The sequence below is a fragment of the Dromiciops gliroides genome, chromosome 4, assembly GCF_019393635.1.
Source record: "Dromiciops gliroides isolate mDroGli1 chromosome 4, mDroGli1.pri, whole genome shotgun sequence".
Lineage (NCBI taxonomy): Eukaryota > Metazoa > Chordata > Mammalia > Microbiotheria > Microbiotheriidae > Dromiciops > Dromiciops gliroides.
Window position 1 is genome coordinate 241,689,152 of NC_057864.1, and position 15,297 is coordinate 241,704,448.

At 44.7% G+C, this 15,297-nt stretch overlaps 2 pseudogenes; both read left to right on the forward strand.

Annotated features, from left to right (window-relative positions):
• The window catches only part of LOC122754960, a 35,944-nt pseudogene extending 22,174 nt beyond the window's left edge, over positions 1-13,770 (forward strand).
• Positions 13,771-13,934: 164 nt separating this feature from the next.
• LOC122754961 lies at positions 13,935-14,538 on the forward strand (annotated as a pseudogene).
• The last annotated feature ends 759 nt before the right edge of the window (positions 14,539-15,297 follow it).

Sequence of the window (15,297 nt, forward strand, 5' to 3'; positions counted from 1 at the left end):
ATGAATGATAAAAATTCTACATTTCTAACCTGATGTTATTGTCACTACCTGGTCCTAATCACATAGCAAACACAACTGGCTCCAAACTAAGCTCATGCTGTAAATTAAAGGAGCCCAGCTTTGTGGGTGGCTGCTTTCCTGTTTGACCAACCACTACCTAGTCAGTCAACTACTTTTCTTCTCCAAGGTCATAGTGTCCCTCTCAGGGCCAGAGCATCCCTAACTGGACCCAGGCCTATCAGGCTGCTACTACACTCCTCTATCCTCAGCCTTCTTGAGCTGGCTGCATCATTTGACAGTGCTGACCCCCTTCTCCTCCTGAAGAGAAGGATTATGTTGCTTTTTCCTGGTTCTCCTATTGTCTGACTGCTCCTCCTTGATCACTTCTACTGGTTCTTCATGTATAATTTGTCTACTAACTGTGGATGTTTCCCAAGGCTCTGTCCTGGACCCATTTCTCTTTTCTCTAAGTATTCTCTCTTTTGGTGATCTCATCTGCTCTCATGGGTTCGTTTATTGTTTCTATGAGTCTCAGAACAATTTATGTAGCTCTGGTCTCTTTTCTAATCATCAGACTCACATCACCAATTGCTGCTTAGATGCATCAAACTGGATGCCCCATAGGTAAGTAGCTCATCCTTAGTGTCTCCCCACTGATATTTTCATGCCACATAACTGATTGTCAGAGAGCTACCAAGGGGGTTGGATCAGATGCTAACAATTCCCAAATCCCATGATCCTGAGGGGATTTCTCATTACCCAAACCTTTAGTGATACCTCCTGGCCAGCTGCTCCTAGGTACAGAATCTGCCCTCCTGAGGCAGGGAAAACATCTCTCTCACAAGACTTAGATCTGGGAAGGTGACTTTTTAGATGCTCCTCCTCTGAGGTAGGAGACATGGATCTCCCCCAACTCAGGCAGCACCCATTCTTTTGTGTGTGTGTGTGTGTGTGTGTGTGTGTGTGTGTGTGAGGCAGTTGGATTAGGTGCCTTTCTCAGGGTCACACAGCTAGTAAGTGTCAAGTGTCTGAGGCCAGATTTGAACTCAGGTACTCCTGACTCCAGGGCCAGTGCTCTATGCACTGCACCACTTAGCTGCCCCTGGCAGTACTCATTCTAATGAGGGGACACATTTCCCATCTTTTGGAAGTTCTTGTTCTGCTGATGCAGATGAAGTGACCCGTAGTCCTAGAGCTATGACTGAGGGGGGTAGAAAGGGATTAGACATTTGACAAAGGGATCAGCAACCTCTTCACTCAACTGTGTTTATTTGGCATCTGACAGTGGGAACATTATTTTGTCCTAGAAGCCTCTTTCCTTTCTCTGCCAGGAGAGGGGAGATATGGTGCACCATCTGCTCAAAGAGACCTTCCTGCCTTTTTAAATATGCAGAGTTTCATTTCCTTTCAGTGACCCCTTTATGTATATTTCAGGAGTCTTTGTATATGGTGTTCTCCTGGTTCTGTTTATTTCATCTTGCATCAGATTATAAAAATCTTCCCATGTTCCTCACAATTCCTTGTATTTGTCATTTCTTACTGCACAGTCACATTCCATTAGATCCACATATGTTCCTTTTTCAGTCATTCCCCAGACAATGGGTCCTCATTTCTTTCCAGTTCTTTCTTACTGTTAAAAGTGCTGGTATGAACATTTTGGTATATATTGGACCATTGCTTCTGTTCTTGATATGCTTAGGACATAAGCCCAATTGTGGGATGGCCCATTTAAAAGGTTTGGATGGTGTCGTCATTTTACTTGCATAATCCAGAACTGCTGCTGCACCAGTTCACAGCTTCACCTATAGGGTATCAGTGCCTGCCTTCCCACAGGCATTCAGCCATTCTTATTTTTTGTCAGCTTGGCCAGGTATGTTCTAGCACCTTGACTTCCCAACATGCTCAGGCCTTCCCATGTCAAAAGAAGCTTGTGCTTGTTTATATTTTTCTTTCTAGTTATTGCCCTTCCATTACTAATCTAGGGTGACCTACTCCTTTTCCTCATCTTCCTTGACTCTTTGTCTTCTGTCCATTGTCCCATCACTCTACTGAAACACTATTCTAAAAGTTCATCAATGACTTACTTATTGCCAAAACCAAGACCATTTCTAAAATCTAACGCTTCAATTTCTGTAGTATTTGACATGATTGGTCACCCTTCTCCCTTAACTTCTGTGTCACTGTACTACACATGTATTCCTTCTACATGTCTGACTATACTCTTTCCTTTTTTATGGGCATGATCTCCAGATCCTTTTTTTTTTTTTTTTTTGCTGGGCAATGAGGGTTAAGTGACTTGCCCAGGGTCACACAGCTTGTAAGTGTCAAGTGTCTGAGGTCAGATTTGAACTCAGGTCCTCCTGAATCTATGGACAGTACTTTATCCACTGTGCCACCAAGCTGCCCCCTCACAGACCTTCTATTTATTTATTTATTTGTTTGTTTGTTTGTTTGTTTATTTATTTATTTATTTGTTCATTCATTCATTCATTCATTCATTCATTCATTTATTTATTTTTGGGTGGGGGCAATGAGGGTTAAGTGACTTGCCCAGGGTCACACAGTTAATAAGTATCAAGTCTCTGAGTCCGGATTTGAACTCAGGACCTCCTGAATACAGGGCTGGTGTTTTATCCACTGCACCACGTAGCTGCCACATTCTAGACCTTTGAATAGGCCAGTTCCCTAAAGCTCTACCTTAGTCTTCAGACCTCCAATTTTTCTTACTCTGTACTTTCTGGGCTGATTGATGCTCATACTTTCAAGCTTACTTCCATTCTGATGATTCCCAAAGCCATATCTGTAGTTCTGATACCTCATCTGAGTTCCAGGCCCACATCTTCAACTGCCTGCTAGACATCTCCATTGGATGTTCCTCTGTCACTTCAACTCAATATATCCCAAATCACTTTCTTTTAAAAAAAAACCTTATTTTTATTTATTTCTCTAAATATTTTCCAATTATATTGAAAACTTTTTAAGTTTCAAATTTTCTCCCTCCCTTCCACACCTTCCCCTCCATGAGATGTCAAGCAATTTGATATCAATTATATATGTGTGGTTATGAGAACCTATTTCCATATTAGCCTTGTTGCAAAGGAAAACACATGCAAAATAAAGAAAAATTTTTTAAAAAGAATGCTTCAGGGCAGCTAGGGGGCACAGTGAATAGAATAATGGCCCTGGAATTAGAAAGACCTGAGTTCAAATCCAGCTTCAGACAATTGACACTTACTAGCTGTGTGACCCTGGACAAGTCACTTAACCCCAACTGCCTCACCAGAAAAGAAAAAAAAGAATGCTTCAATCTGCATTCAGAGTTCATCAGTTTTCTCTCTGGAGGTGGATAGCATCTTTCATCATGAGTCCTTTGGAATTTTCTTGGATCATTGTCTTGATCAGAGTAGCCAAAACTGTTATAGTTGATCATTCTTTTTTTTTTTAAGTGAGGCAATTGGGGTTAAGTGACTTGCCCAGGGTCACACAGCTAGTAAGTGTTAAGTGTCTGAAGCCGGATTTGAACTCAGGTCCTCCTGAATCCAGGGCCAGTGCTCTATCTACTGCACCACCTAGCCACCCCTGATCATTCTTACAATATTGTCCTTACTGTGTGCAGTGTTCTCCTGGTTCTGCTCACTTCACTTTTTGTGAATTCATACAACTCTTCCCAGGTTTTTCGGAAACCCTGCTGCTCATTTCTTATAACACAATAGTATCACAATCATATGACAATCATATGTGATAACTTGTTTAGTCATTTCTCCAATTGATGGGCTTCACCATGATTTCTAATTCTTTGTTACCATGAAAGAGCTGGTATAAATATTTTTGTAGAAATAGGTCCTTTTCCTTTTCCTTTGACTTCTTGGGGATACAGACCTAGTAGTAGTATTGCTGGGTCAAAGGGTATGCACATTTTGAATGCCTTTTATGTATAGTTCTTAACTGTTCTCCAAAATGGCTGGACTAGTTAATAACTCAACCAAAACTGCATTAGTGTCCCAAAGTTTCCACATCCCATCCAACACTTTTCATTTTCTTTTACTCTCAGGTTAGTAATCTGATAGGTGTGAGGTGATACCTCAGAGTTGTTTTAATTTGCTTTTTTCTAATAAGTAATGATGCAGAGAATTTTCCCATGTGACTATTGATACTATTGATAACCTTGATTTCTTCTCTTATAAACTGCCTGTTCATGTCCTTTGACTATCAACTGATGAATGGTTCTTTTTTTTTAAAATTTGGTTCAGTAATAATGAGGCCATTTTCAGAGAAATGCTGTAGAATTTTTTTTCTGAATTTCCTGTTTTCCTTCTATTTCAAATCACATTAATTTTGTCTGTGGAAAAGCTCTTTAAACTCATGTAATCAAAACTATCTACTTTATGTCCTGTAATCTCCTCTCTCTCTTGTTTAGACATGAGCTCTTCTCTTTTCCATAGATCTCACAGGTAAAAACTTCCATGCTCCACTAATTTCCTTAAGATATCACCCTTTAGGTCTAAATCATTTATCCATGTTGACCTTATCTTTGTGTTTGATATGAGATGTTGGTCTATGCCTAGTTTCTGCCAAACGAATTCCCAGTTTTCCCAGCAATTTTTGTCAAATGATGAATTTTTACCCCCAAAACTTGAACTTTTAAATTATCAAACACTGGATTATTGTGATCATTTACTCCTGTATATTGTGTATCTAATCCAGTCTACTGATCTATCACTCTATTTCTTAGCCATAATAGATTGTTTTGTGATTACCACTTTGAGATATAATTTGAAATCTGGAACTGCTAGGTCACCTTCCTTAACTTATTTTTTCATTGATTCCCTTAATTTTATTGTTCTTCCAGATGAATGTTGTTACTATTTTTTCTACTTCTATACCATAATTCCTTGGTAGTTTGGTATGTCACTAAACAAATAAATTAATTTAGGTTGAGTTGTCATTTTATTTATATTTACTTGGCCTGCCCATGAGCAATGAATATTTCCCCAGTTTCTTAAATCTGTTTTTATTTATGTGAAAAGGGTTTTTTTTTGGTAATTGTGTTTATATAATCCCTGGGTTTGTCTTGGCAGGTAGATTCCCAAGTATTTTATATGGTCTGCAGTCATTTTAAATAGAATTTCTCTTTCTATCTCTTCTCTCTGGGTTTTAGTAGTATATAGAAATGCTGTTGATTTATGTGGATTTAATTTGTATCCTGCAATTTTGCTAAAGTTGTTCATTGTTTCAACTATTTTTTTAGTTAATTCTCTAGCATTCACTAAGTATACCATCATATCATCCACAAAGAGTGATAATTTTGTTCCTTTATTGCCTATTTTTATTCCTTGAATTTGTTTTTCTTAGTGCTAAAGCTAGCATTTTTAACAATACTGAATAATAGTAGTGATAATTGACATCCTTCTTTCTCCTCTGATCTTATTGGGAAGGCTTCCAACTTAACCCCAATACAGATAATGCTTGCTCTTGCTTTTAGATAGATATTCCTTATTATTCCAAGAAAGGCTCCTCTGATTCCTATGCTTTCTAGTGTTTTTAAATGGGAATAGGTGTCAGATTTTGCCCAATGCTTTTTTTTAAACAATGGCACAGTGGATAAAACACTGGGCTTGGAATCAGGAAGGCTCATCTTCATGAGTTCAAATCTAGGCACAGACATTTCCTAGCTGGGTGATCCTGGGTAGGTCACTTAACCCTGTTTGTCTCAGTTTCCTCATGTGTAAAATGAACAGGAGAAGGAAATGGCAAATGATTCTAGTATCTGCCAAGAAAACCCCAAATGGGGTCACAAAGAATTAGACATGACTGAAATGACTGAACAATAAAATTGATAGAATCATATGATTTTCGTTTCTACTATTGATCTGGTCAATTATGCTAATAGTTTTCCTAATATTGAACCAGCCCTACATTCTGGGTATAAATCCCTCCTGGTCATAATATATGATCTTTGTGATGTATTGCCATAATCTCCTTACTACATTTTTATTTTAAAAATTTTTTTGCATTGATGTTCATCAAGGAAATTGATCTCTAGTTTTCTTTCTCTGTTTTTGCTCTCCTTGGTTTAGGTATCAAGACCATATTTGTGTGATAAAAAGAATTTGCAGAATTCTTTCTCTACCTAGTTTGTTTTTCAAATAGTTTACATTAGTATTGAGATTAATTGTTCTTTATGTGTTTGGTAGAATTTGTCTCTAAATCCATCTTATCCTTGGGATTTTTTTCTTAGGGAGTGCTTTCATTGTTTGATTTCTTTTTTCTAAGATGTGATTACTAAAGCATTCTATTTCCTCTTCTATTCATCTGGGCAGTTTGTATTTTATAAATATTCATCCACTTCACTTAGATGGTCAGTTTTATTTAAATTTATTTGAGCAAAAATAATTCCTAATAATTCATTTAATCTCATCTTCATAGGTAGTGCATTTACCCTCTTCATTTTTTGGTACTAATAAATTGGTTTTCTTCAAATTAATCAGCATCTATTTCTATTTTACCTTCTGCTTCTAGAATATCAGGGTAATTTTCCCTTACAATTTCTTGGAAGATGATGTCTAGGCTCTTATTTTGGTCCTGGTTTTCATGTAATCCAATGATTTTCCAATGAGCTCTCCTGGATTTATTTTCCAGGTCAGCTGTTTTTCCAAGGAGATATTTCACATTGCCCTCTATTTTTTCATTCAATTGGATTTGCTTTACTGTGTCTTGGTTTCTCATAAGGTCACTAGCTTCCATTTGTTCAATCCTAATTCTTAGGCAATTATTTTCTTCAGACAGCTTTTTTATCTCCTGTTCCATTTGACTTTTCAAGGTGTTGACTTGTTTCTTATGACGTTCCTGCATTGCTCTCATTTCTCTTTGCATTCTTTCCTTCCCCTCTCTACATCTTCCTTCTCTCTCTCCTACTTTTTCTTCTAAGTCCCTTTTGAGAGCTTCCATGGCCTGAGAACAGTTCATATTTTTCTTGGAAGCTTTGGATGTAGGGGTCCTGAGGGTGTTATCTTCTTCTGAGGGTACACCTTGATCTTCCTTGTTATTGAAGAAACTTTCTATAGTTCTAAACTTTCTTTGCTTGCTCATCATGCTGTCTTTTACTTGACTTTTTTTTGGGGGGGCAATGGGGGTTAAGTGACTTGCCCAGGGTCACACAGCCAGTAAGTGTCAAGTGTCTGAGGCCAGATTTGAACTCAGGTACTCCTAAATCCAGGGCCGGTGCTTTATCCACTGTGCCACCTAGCTGACCCTACTTGACTTTTAACTCCCCACTGGGGCACCCTGCTTGTAGGTTACACTACTGTCCACAGCTTCAGAGGGTCCCAAGTGTTTTGGTTTGAGGGAGGGCAGGTTTTTCTCTCACCTGGCCTGTTCTCTGGTCCAAAGATAACCTCAAACCTACTTACTAAACAACCAACTAGCAAAGCTTTCTGTGGTGTGGTTCTTAGCTTCAAAATGCCTGCGCCCTTCCCCCACCAGTGCCTCCCACCACTCAGGTTTTATTCCTTTTATGACCCGTTGGGGAGACAGCCAAATTCCTTCCTAGGGCCTGCTGACACCCCTGCACTTTCCCCCCCGGCCAGCCATTCAGCCCTCTCACCTGACAGCAAGCTCAGTTCCAGAAGACGCTGGTGCTGTAGCTGATTCGGAGGCTTGGCGGTTAAGTTCTTCTGGTGTGGCATGCCTGGGGTCTCTGTTGGCATGATCATGGGGTTGGACTTTACTAGTAGCTTAGCATGGCCCCCTTTAATCTGTCTATAGCTGGAAAATAATCTTAGTCTATATTTTTGTGGGTTTTTCTGCTCCAGGGGTTCTTTTATTGCTGTTTTGGGGGTAATTGTATCAGGAGCTCTGTGTGTTTAATGTCTTTCCTCTGCCATCTTGGCTCCACCCCACCTGTCTGACGACTTTCCCTTCCCAGATTTTGGCACCAGAAATGTTTGGAGGAGATTTGTGACCTGGATTGGGGAGGCTGGCTCACCTAAAGAAGTGGAGGCTAATCAGGAATCTTGCAAAATAGAGAGATTTATTAGGAGAGAGAAATATGGCCAGGGAACAGATCACCTTGGTGACTGTCCCCAAATTAATCAACATCTAGACAGTAAAATCTCTCCTTTAATGTCATTTTGAATGAAAGTCATCATCTTCTGCTCTTGAACCATTTGAGAATGCCAAGGCCTTTTGGGACAAGGACGTTTTTTCTTGAGTCTTCATTGGAGGTGGCTATAGGACCTGCAGGAGCTGTTGTCAGGATAATCCCTTTGGGTGCTGAACTGGAAGCATTGCTATTCCCAACACTCTCTTGTTCAGGAATGTCACCATCAGGGGCTGAATGGAAATGGTGGTAACATGGTGGTGGTTTGACTTGCCAAGCACATGCTGCCATCTGTCTCTCTCTCCGTGTGCCCTCTGCTTCAGCCAGGTTAGCTTGGGCTGAGAGTGGCGGCTGTTTCTGGCCCCTTCTCTTCAGGAGTTGCCTCCCTAAATGATGCCCATGAGCCCTGGCCAGGAAGCAGGACTGGTGGTCAGGGGTCTGATGCCAATTCATGACTTCTGGGCTTATCTGGTGACAGTTGGTCAGCATCACTGCCAGTTGTGAAGAGGAAAAGGGACCCTATGTCCTGGATGATTTCTCTCTTCATCAATGGAATGGAAGCTGGACTGCTGGTTGAGAGATAATGCTATTCCCACATTGCTTAGGTTCTTTGTTTATGCTGTTCTTTTCTCACTGCCTTAGATGCCTTCCCACCTTCTTAGACTGGCTGAATCCTGGCCACCTCAATAGAACCCCCTCCTCCCACCATTAAATGGTTCCTGACTACCCTGACCACCTTCTTCTCCTATTTCTTACATCATTTATCTATTCATGGATTTTTGTGCTATTTCGTATAGGATTTGTACTGTATCTTACCTGTTTGCCTAGTTCATAAGTAAGAGGCGGGAAAGCCTACAGTCTGCAAAAGTGACCTGTGGGTAGGGTTTCAATCTCTTAAGCAGGACTGAAGTGCCAGAATGGCCCTTGGTGTGGCATATCCTCTTGTCTCTGTCACACAGGCTACTTTTGTGGTGGGACTTGAATTGAGGTTAGTTCATAGAAGCTTCATTTCTACAGAATTCATCTCGTTCTGTGCCCTCCCTCCTTTGGTTCCTCCCTCCCTCCCTGTCTAGCTCCCTGTCTCTCTCCCTCCTTACCTCCCTTCCTTCCTTCATTTCTTCTTTTCTTCCTTCTTTTCCTTCTTGGCACTTAGTTTTGCTTTCTTTTAGCATCTCAGTAAAGACTCAGAGACAGCTAGGCGGTGCAGTGAACAGAACAATAAGCCTGGAGTCAGGAAAACCTGAATTCAAATGCAGCCTCATATACTCACTAGCTGTGTGACCTTGGGCAAGTAACTTAAGTTCTATTTGCCTCAGTTTCCTCAACTCTAAAATCGAGATAATAATAGCTTCTACCTCTCAGGGCTGTCTTGAGGATCAAATGAGAAAATATTTGTTAAAGTGCTTAACTCTGTTCTTGACACGTAGTAAGTGCTAAATAAATACTAGCTTTTATTTTCATGACTTCCTCTGAAAATGTTCCATGTCTTTGCTGAGCTAATAGGAAAAGGGGTTTGCTTACTTTGTGGATAAATAGGAATCCTTAGGGACATGGTGGCAGTGAATCAACCAGCTCTAGATCTCAGAGAGGACCAGGGAAATTGGAGCAGGGACTGAGAATCTAGGCAAGATAATCAGATAAGTTGGGGAAAGTTGCAGAGTCCCTATGTCCTTTCTGATGGTGCTATCTCTTCACATCATGCCTTTCACTTGTCCTGCAGCCTCTCCTACTTCTCCCCAGCAGCCTGTAGAGGAGAACTGAACACCAACAGGTCCTCGGTCTGTGTGTGGAATTAAATTCTACTGCCCTCCTTTCACTTGGGTTTCTCCTGCCATGCCTCCTCTCTATCCCCATACATCTGTCACCTGACTCCAGGGCCAGTGGGCAGTGGATAAGGCACTGTCCCTGGAGTCAGGAGGACCTGAGTTTAAATCTCACCCCAGACACTTACTAGCTGTGTGACCCAAGGCAAGTTATTTAAGCCAAATTGCCTTAAAAACATCTGGGGCCATCTCTAGTCGTCCTGATCTATATCTTGTCACTGGGCCCAGATGGCTCTGGAGGAGAGAGAGAGGTTGGTGACCTTGCACAGCCCTGACTCACTGAAATCCAAGTCAGTGCAAGTCAGGACATCAGGGTCCTCTTCCTGAATGAAGGACCAACAAGAACAAGAACAAGAACAAGAACAAGAACAACAGGAACAAGAGCAACAAGAACAACAACAATGTTCCCACCTGTTTTCCTCCTCATGTTTTGTCTTTCTCACCCCCAGCTCATTATCTGCTGGCTGCAGAGGAGGTCTCTTCACCCTTATCCTCTCCAGCGTCTGCTATTTTCCTCCCTGCTCCACCAGGACCTTGGCTTCTTCCAGGAGACCAAGACAGGTGAGGCCCAGAGCCTGGATCTTTGGTTCCTCTGTGCTTTCCTGACCCCTCAGGGCCCTGTTCATGCCCTGCCCCCTCCTTCCACAGTTGAATGTACATTGAGCTGGGTCCCTGCCACAGTGGGTTGTGGTGACCTCCTCTGGGCATAGAGGCAGTTCTCTGAGTTTGGATGACGCTGAGGGGGAGCTGCCCCAACTGTGGTTTCTGGGTCTGTCCATCCCATTCTGAAGCAGAGCCTCGTTCTTTCTTCCTCAGGGGAGTTAAACTCACGCCTGTCTTCAGACATCTCCTTGATGAGCCGCTGGCTCCCTTTAAATGCCAATGTATTCCTGAGGAGCCTGGTGAAGGTCATAGGGCTGTATGGCTTCATGTTCAGTCTCTCACCTCGCCTCACCCTCCTCTCCCTGCTTGAAGTGCCCCTCTCAATGGCTGCTGAGAAAGTCTACAATGGCAGACATCAGGTATGTCAGGGCAGGAGCACAGCTTAGGGCAGAGTCATAGACTGGTGCTGGTGGGATGGGCTACAGGAGGAGCCTGGGGAGAGAAGGTGGGGATAAGGGATGGGGAAGGAGAGAGTGGGAGTGAGGTGGGCAAAGTGGCTCCAATATGGGAGATAGGATAGTGGGCAGTGTAGAGGGCGTCTTCTACCCCTTTACCCCACTTATCTTTCCTCTCGTACCTTCTCCCCAGGCAGTTCTGCAGCAGATCCAGGATGCAGTGGCACAGGCTGCCCAGGTGGTGCGGGAGGCTGTGGGGACCCTGAAAACTGTGAGGAGTTTTGGAGCAGAGGAGGATGAGGCCCAGCGCTATGAGGAGGCCTTGGAGCACAAGCGTCAGCTAGAGTGGCGCCGGGACTGGGAGAGGGCTGTGTATCCTCTCTTCAGGAGGGTGAGCCAGGCCTAGTGGGACATGGCCAAGGGGCTTCAGTGATACCCCCATAGGGGAGGCTGCTCCCAGCCTCTGATCTCTGCCCCTCCCTCTTCCATTCCTAACCCCTTGGTCCCCTCTTTCCTAATCACCATCAGCACTGCTGGTCTCTGCTTGTGGTAAGAGGGATGGGGATAAGAGGTGGGGAGGGGCCCTGGTGAGGTGCCCAGCCTTATCCTCACCCCATTTTCCTCTTCTCTCTTAGGGACTTCAGCTGGGGATGCAAGTGTTAATGCTGAACTGTGGGCTAAGGCAGATCTTGGCTGGGGAGCTCTCCAGAGGAGGGCTCCTCTCATTCCTTCTCTATCAGGGGGATGTGGGGAGTTATGTGCAGGTAAGGCAACAGACTCTTCCTGTCGTTATTTCACTTTCAGGCTTTGCTGGGGTGGGATGCAGAGTTTTGAAAACTGGTTTTCCAAATACCTGATTCTGTGTTTACAGGGAAATATGGGTGTCTCTATACCTCTGTTATTGAAGAATTAGGGCTCAGTGGCTCAAATATATTGACAAGGTGAGAGAGGAGGTTTTCATCCATTTCTCTCATTGATTATTGCCTCTTTTCCCCTTCCCTTCCAGGGAGTGACATTCACTCTTCACCCGGGAAGGTGACAGCCCTGGTGGGGCCCAATGGGGCTGGGAAGAGCTCAGTGACTGCACTGCTGCAGAATCTGTATCAGCCCACAAGGGGGCGGCTGCTGCTGGATGGGGAGCCACTGCCCCAGTACCAGCACCAGTATCTACACTCACAGGTGACCAGGGATAAGGAGGAGGGGAGATGAAGCTGAGGAAGGAAACACTGGGAGAAGTAGGGGTGGGCAGGACTGGGGCAGAGAGAAAGTGATTTCTTCTCCTGAGGACCTGTGGACTAGGGGAGGGTTCCTTGGGTCCCTGCCCTGGTGAGCTCACCCAGCCTCCTCTGCCCATCCAGGTGTCTGTGGTTGGGCAGGAGCCTGTGCTGTTCTCAGGGTCTGTGAGGGACAACATTGCCTATGGACTGCAGAGCTGTGGGGATGATGAGGTGAGGGCTGCTGCCCAGGCAGCCCGTGCTGATGGATTCATTGCCAGTCTGGAGCATGAGCTGAACACAGGTACCTTCCCCTATCTTCAGCCCTGTGACAAGGAGTTTTTAGATCAAAGGGAACTTGACCATTCCCTCATGAGGTCAGCAGGACGCCACTGGGCATACTAGCTCTAACACTGGCATTGTTCCCTATCCTTGCTTCTACCCTGGGTCTTCTTATTTATATAACAGTCTTTTGGGCCTGCTCAGACAGGCTTTTTGCCTAGTAGACCATGTGACCTGTGTGAAATGTGATGCCCCCTCTCCCTAGATGGCACCTTTGGGCACACATCCCCATGACCCTCTTCATCTAATCTGAGGGGAAATGGCAAAGGGTAAGATTGGAGACCAAAGAGTGTTTCCTGTACATGGAATAGTCCCAGGCCCCCATCTCTGAGGAGGGTATATTTGTCTCTTCAGCTGTTGGAGAGAAGGGGAGCCAGTTGTCTGCAGGATGGAAGCAGTGTCTGGCCATTGCTCGGGCCCTGGTGCGGAATCCCTGTGTCCTCATCCTGGATGAGGCCACTAGTGCCCTGGACATGGAGTGTGAGCAGGAGGTAAGGACAAGGTGCTAGGGAAGGAGGCAAATGAGGGCAGGGCCTGAGCCCCTCAGGAAGTGGTCTTAGGGACAGGCAGAGCTCACAGGGCTGTGTGGGGCAGGGGAGCTGGAGGAAAGCATGCCTGGGCCAGGTGTCTCCAGGATTTGGGGTGATTACGGACCCTGGCAATGAAGAGGATAGCAGGGAAATCATGGGTGTGTCTCTTCTCAGTATTCTATATGCTACACGAGAGGGCTCGAAGGAGTCTTCTGAGGGGATCCTAGATATTGGGGCGAGTGGTGGGTGTCTATGGGCTCCTCCCTTTTTCTATCAAATCCTGCCCTACCCACTGATGTGCCCCATCTCCCCTTTGATCTTAGGTGCAGGAAGCAGTGCTGTGGTAGGCATGGAGGTCCCTGTGTTTGTTTCTCTAATGCCCAGTCTTCTCACCCCCAGCTTCAGGAGAGGATGCTGCAGGGGGGTCGGACAGTGCTGGTGATCGCACACCGCCTGCAGACAGTAAAGGCTGCTGACCATATCCTGGTGCTGGAGCAAGGGCAGGTGGTGGAGCAGGGGACCCACACTGAGCTCCTGGCCCAGAGAGGCCTCTATCACCGCCTGGTGCAGAGACAGCTTGAAGACTGAGTCCCTGGAGGCAGGATGGGGGTGGAGCTTTATACAGGGTTTGGGTTGGGGTCTGAGTCTCTAGGATCCAGGGCAATCCCTCCTCTGAGTGCCCCTAGCCTGGGCTCCTGCACAATATCCACTGTACCTTGGGACATGATGGGGCCTTGGAGGAGGTGCCCCCAGGGACATCCTTTTCAAGAGACCATTGTTGACTTCCTTCAGGGTCCTAGTTGAGGGGTGCGCAGAACGGGACAAATCTAGGGCATTTAGTCGTTTGTGCGGCCCGACCCGAAGGCGACATGGATGACGAGGAGGAGACCTATCAGCTATGGAAGATCCTCAAGACCATCCATCACGCAGTTATGTCATGATCGGGGCTACTTGGTGACCCAGGATGAATTAGATCAGACTTTGGAAGAGTTCAAAGCCCAGTTTGGAGATAAGCCCAGTGAAGGACGGCCTCGCAGCACTGATCTTATGGTATTGGTGGCCCACAATGATGACCCCACTAACCAGATGTTTGTCTTCTTCCCAGAGGAACCCAAGGTTGGTATAAAGACCATCAAGATGTACTGCCAGTGGATGCAGGAGGAGAACATCACCAGGGCCCTCATCGTGGTGCAACAGGGCATGATGCCCTCTGCTAAGCAGTCCCTGGTTGACATGGCTCCCAAGTATATTCTAGAACAATTTCTATAGCAGGAACTGCTCATCAATATCACTGAACATGAGCTGGTTCCAGAGCATGTTGTCATGACAAAAGAGGAAGTCACTGAGCTGTTGGCTCGATATAAGCTTTGAGAAAACCAGCTGCCCAGAATCTAGGCTGGAGATCCTGTATCGCATTATTTTGGAATAAAGCGAGGGCAGGTAAGGAAGCTGAACTGGTCAAGGGCATGTTGATGGCAAGGCCATCCTTCAGAATTGCACAGCTTGGAAACCTCAAAGACATTGTCATTTTTCCCTCTTGGCTTACATAGACAGCATCTTCTCACCATGCATGTGGTCAGCCCTTAGTTCTAGTTTAGACCCACATCTTCTTTCCTGAATTATTGAAGAAGCCTCCTGATTGGTTTTCCTCCCTCAAATGTCTCTCCTCTCAGCTCTCAAATAGATTTGTGACTTGATCAGACACTCCTTCCAGTGATGCAAACCCACAGAGCTGCAAAATAGATATTCTTACAGAACACGGGTCTGACCTTTCCTGTTGTCTCTGGAATAAAAGACAAACTTTTTTTGCTCTTTCCAGCTTAAAAAAAAAAAAGAGAGACCATTGTTTCCTTGCTTGTGTTCAGGTCCCTGCCTACCTGTGTCTGGGCATGCAAGTGAATAAATCATTTTTCTAAGAACGGACACAATGGTGAGGAGGGGAGGACTAATGATGTAACGCTAGGATCTAAACATGTCTGGAGAGAAGGTCTGAACTGGTCTTGCTGGAACTTTCTTATGGTACTAAGTGCTGTTTTTATTCCAGGTTCTCAGGGACAGCTCTCGATAGGGGCCTGCAAAGTCTCAGTGCTCTCAACAAGGTCTGATGTAGGGGGGCAGCTAGATGGTGCAGTGGATAAAGCACTGGCCCTGGATTCAAGAGGACCTGAGTTCAAATCCAGCCTCAGATACTTGACACTTACTAGCTGTGTGACCCTGTGCAAGTCCCTTAAC